This window comes from Pteropus vampyrus, unplaced genomic scaffold, assembly GCF_000151845.1.
Source record: "Pteropus vampyrus isolate Shadow unplaced genomic scaffold, Pvam_2.0 Scaffold233, whole genome shotgun sequence".
In the NCBI taxonomy this organism is placed as follows: Eukaryota; Metazoa; Chordata; class Mammalia; order Chiroptera; family Pteropodidae; genus Pteropus; species Pteropus vampyrus.
In genome coordinates, this window is record NW_011889014.1 from 325,191 (window position 1) to 329,611 (window position 4,421).

The window sequence follows — 4,421 nt, forward strand, 5'->3', positions numbered from 1 at the left end:
CTGCCTTCTGCTTCCCCAGCCTTTCTAATACTTATGTAAGCATAATTCCCAATACGTAATACCTTTCTTCATTTCTGTGTCTTGCACGAATATGGTCCCCTCCCCACTCCACATGGGAGAGGGACGTTTCTCATCTTTTTAAAGCAGTTCACAGTATTCACAAAAATTCACCCTTTCACTCTAGGTGCCCTCCTCAGAGACTCATCTTCTTCCCATGTCTCCCCGGTTAGAACATTTGTCTTGGTAGTTCGTCAATATCATTCTCTGAGCCTCAGTTTCTTCATCTCTAAAATGAGAATAATAATCCCTGACCTACAGAGTTCTGAGGATAAGATGAGATAGTATTGGATGGAAAAAGCCATTTGACAGATCGGTGTATGAAGAGCTAGATATATGAAAAACAGAGTAAGTATTACTTCAGTGAGTAGATAGGGGAAGAAACTGCAGTATTTGCTTATCTCTTGAAAGAAATGTATTTTCATATGCATTGGTCTAAATGCTATATATGTGTCTATATCATTTTGCAAAATCTATGTACATATATTAAGATCTAGAAATTCTAAGTACAGGTTGGTTACTTAAATGCGAAGTTTAAGTCAAAACGCAAGATCTGCAGTGTGATTATAATTATTTAAAACGTCTCGAATCACTCAATATTTATTTTCTAAAAGTAATTCATTTTACTGTGACCACCCATGACCGACTGGAAAACTTTTAAAATTTAAGATAAAGTTCCTGTGTCCGAGTCCACCATCAGCCATTCTCTCATTAACACCTGTGGCCCTGTTGATTTTTGCTCTCATTTGCACTGTGCAAATGGCCTCTGAAAGCTTCCTTTCCTCTCTGTTCAAACAACAATAGCCTTTGGAACAAAGATGGAAATTTGTAGCTGGTGAAAGTTGAGTTTTAATGATGCAGAGACCAAACCGATTTTAAACTTGAAATATATAAAAGATTCCAGACCCCATTTAATTTCTCATTTCTCACAGTTATCTATTATAGTTTACCAAATCCCTTACTTTGAATCACAGGATTTTTGAAAAAACATTCAGAAAATAACCTTTTGGGCATACATAGCTTATTAGCAGCAGGAAAAATTATTTTTCTCTCTGACTGTGAGCTTTTTCCCCTTCAGAACATAAAATAGAGACGTAAACTTACAGGACATAGAAGCAACAACCAGTGACATTTTCACATTTCCTTAGGGAAAGAAGATGGGTCATTTATATCCACAGCAAAGGAGCTGTGAAGCGCTGATGTGCTGCTCAGATTGGAACGCCCAGGGCTGTTGCCTGGTCTCTTCAGGCCCCATCATCCTTGAATCAGGACATTTAATTGGTGCATAAAAAAGTCACCTTAACAAGGTTCCCCGTCCCCTTTACCAGAAATCTTCATGACAAAGGATTGGTGAAAACTTTTCTGAACAAACACAATCTCCTCTCTAACTTTCAGCTGTAAGGAAGAAGAAACGAAGAAGAAACGGGAAGGTTCACACACACACTCGTTCCCACTCTTTGAGATCTTTTCCCACTAAAATCCAGAGGGAGCATCGAGGATGGAGAGACCAAATGAGAGCAGGTAAGGGCAGTAACAAATTATTAGTTAGGCTGTAAGTTACACAAGCTGCTGGGCCAACAGATACATACATTTTCTTACTTTTTTTTTTTTCCTTAGGTGAGGCAACCCGTGGTTGAACTCACAGATTGCAAGGACCTTGTCAGCTTACAACCCCTTATTTTTTTATTTTTTACGCCTACAGCACCTGGTCTTCCTAGGTGGTCACCCATCCAAGTACTAACCAGGCCCGACCCTGCTTAGCTTCCGAGATCAGACGGGATCGGGCACGTTCAGGGTAGCATGGCTGTAGACCTACATTTGCTTTCCTAATAGTTGTTCCCCAACTGTCCTCTGTAGGGACTGTGCCCATTTACACTCCCATCAGCCTTAAATTAGTGCCTTGTTTCCTCCCAGCCTGCTTAGCAGATGTGCTTCTAAATTTATAGGGTTTTTAAATTTTTTTCAATCTACTAAATGAAAAACAGTTGTGTCACTGGCATATTTCTTTTCCTCTCCCCATACCCCGCTTCTCCTTCTGGATTATTTTTGCTGTGATGAAATACACATAACAAAAAATTTACCATTTTCATCATTTTTAAGTGTACAATCCAGTGGCATTAAGTACATTCACATTGTTGTACAGCCATCATCCAGCTCTGGAAGTTTTTCTTCACCCCGAACCGAAACTGTCCTTGTTTTGTTTAACTTCTCATTCCCCTCTCCCCGGCCCCTGGTAACTACTAATCTACTTTCCATCTCTACCAATTTGCCTGTTCTAGGCGCCTCGCGTAAGTGGCATGATGCAGTATTTGTCCTTTTGCGTCTGGCTCCTTTCACTTAGCATGTTTTCAAGGCTCATCCATGTTGTAGCAAGTATCAGAATTTCATTCCTTACGAAGGCTGAGAAATAGTCCATTGTATGGATACACCACAGTTGGTTTATCCACTCATCTGTCAATGGACACTTGGGTTGTCCCCAAATACCTTTTCACTGTTGTGAATAGTGCTGCTATCAACCTTGGAGTTAGAATCCCTGCTTTCAATTCTTTTGAAGTAGAATTATTGAATCATATGGTAATCCCATGCTTCATTTTTGAAGAACTACCAAACTTTTCCACAGTGTCCGCATCATATTGCTTCATCTTAAACTCAGATAACTACTGATCCTTCTACAATTACTTAGAATTTTCAGTGATTTTTCCGTAAGGAATTTCATAAAAGCCTTGTGAAAATACTGCGAGGTGAGCTACTTGAACCTCCATTTTGCACATGAAGAAATCAGCCTGGGCAGGGAGGGAGGATCTCAGGGTTGCAGGTGAGGTCCTTAGCAGCAAACAGACGAACCTACTCCAGCTTGCTTAAGGAGAAAAGCAGCCCACCAAAGCGTTTCTTAGGGAGTTCATGGTCTTTGGGGGTAGGGAGACAGATGATCAGCCTTGGAGCCAAGAAACCCGATCACACCGCAGAACAAAGATTCCAACCACTGGCCCCCTGGGCACAGACATGGTGCTCTCCATGGTGGACACTGGCCTCAGTCTCTCTATCCCTGATGCCCCCAAAGCCAGATGCCTTCACCATGGCCGTTGCCGCAAAAAGTGTTCTCTGTGGTGTCTGTTTCCTTGTGTTACCTTCCTGCAAACTGGAGTCTCCCACAGGTACACCTGCCAGCCCAGCCAAAGACACGTAGCTGTGCCCTTGCCTACGAGAAGGCTGGGAAGGTGAGTATCTGCCTTCTACCTTACGAAGAAAGAAATTCGCAAGTCATAACAAGGGAAGTATTCGAAAGTTGCTCGGAAGCTAGAAGATGTGACAAACATCCATAAACGCAGCTAGTAAATGCAAGGCCATAACTCTGATCCGCTTCCTTCTGACTCAACTTCTATTCTCCTGGCAAATTTCTGCTGCTTGTTCCCGGGATTATGGATGCTGATCTTCTCACTTAAGGGCGGAAAACATTGCAACATGGAGAGCTCAAGTGCCTATCAAAGTTGAATGACTTTTTAGACAAACGACGAGGCATGCGTTTCATGCCGACATCGGCCTCTCTTTCATCACAGACTTCCACCGTTATAGATGCAGACTCAGTGCATTTAATCCATGTATGTGCACCTGCCACATGCACATCAAAGTTCAGAATGTGTGTTAGCGCTTTCAAAGTGGTAAACTTGGGAGGCTTTTCATATGTTTATTTCAACGAGCTGCCATTAAACCGACTTAATGCAGTGTGGGGCTCCTATTTCTGAATTCTCTTCAAGCCAGAGCACATTCTTTTGATTATGATCAGCGGTTGCAAAGCTGCTTCATTTTCCTCATCCATTAATAGAAATAAGAATTATTTATACTTCTTAGTGTTCTTGAGAGTGTTAAATGACGTGAAGTTCTTAGCACAGTGCCTGGCACACGTGACAGCTTAACGAAAATTAGCTATTAGTATATGTGGTGGAGTCTGGTCTAGGGAATGAGGCAGGGATTACTGAGCTATATTTTATTTGGGGTCCAAAATGAGACATGACTATAATAAGACACATTTTCTTTTATGGCTCATAAACAAGCTCTGAAAGCAGTTTGGGGAGCTCCAAAACAATGTGAGCGCAGTGGAGTAAGTTCATGTTGAGTTTGCTTTCTTGACAGCGGACAGGAGCGTTTATTGAGTGGGACGAGGCATGTCTGTGCTTTACTCTCATGTGAGCTAGCCGCCTCCTACATAAAGCAAGTGAGTGGATACCTCCTCCTTAGTGCTGAGTCCTTGCATGGTCTCTCCAGTTATCCAGACATAAAGTTTCTGTAACATTTTCGTTGTGTTGTCAAAAGCAGCTCCCTCTTACTGACCTGCCAGATGACGGTGCCCTGGGCAGTGACCTGAC

General features: G+C 42.1%; 1 non-coding gene across 1 annotated transcript; it reads right to left on the reverse strand.

Moving 5' to 3' along the window:
* Positions 1 to 1,750: 1,750 nt before the first annotated feature.
* Positions 1,751 to 1,869, reverse strand: LOC111728856. Its single transcript, XR_002775979.1, has one exon. It is a non-coding gene; the product is annotated as a 5S ribosomal RNA (ribosomal RNA).
* Positions 1,870 to 4,421: the final 2,552 nt, after the last annotated feature.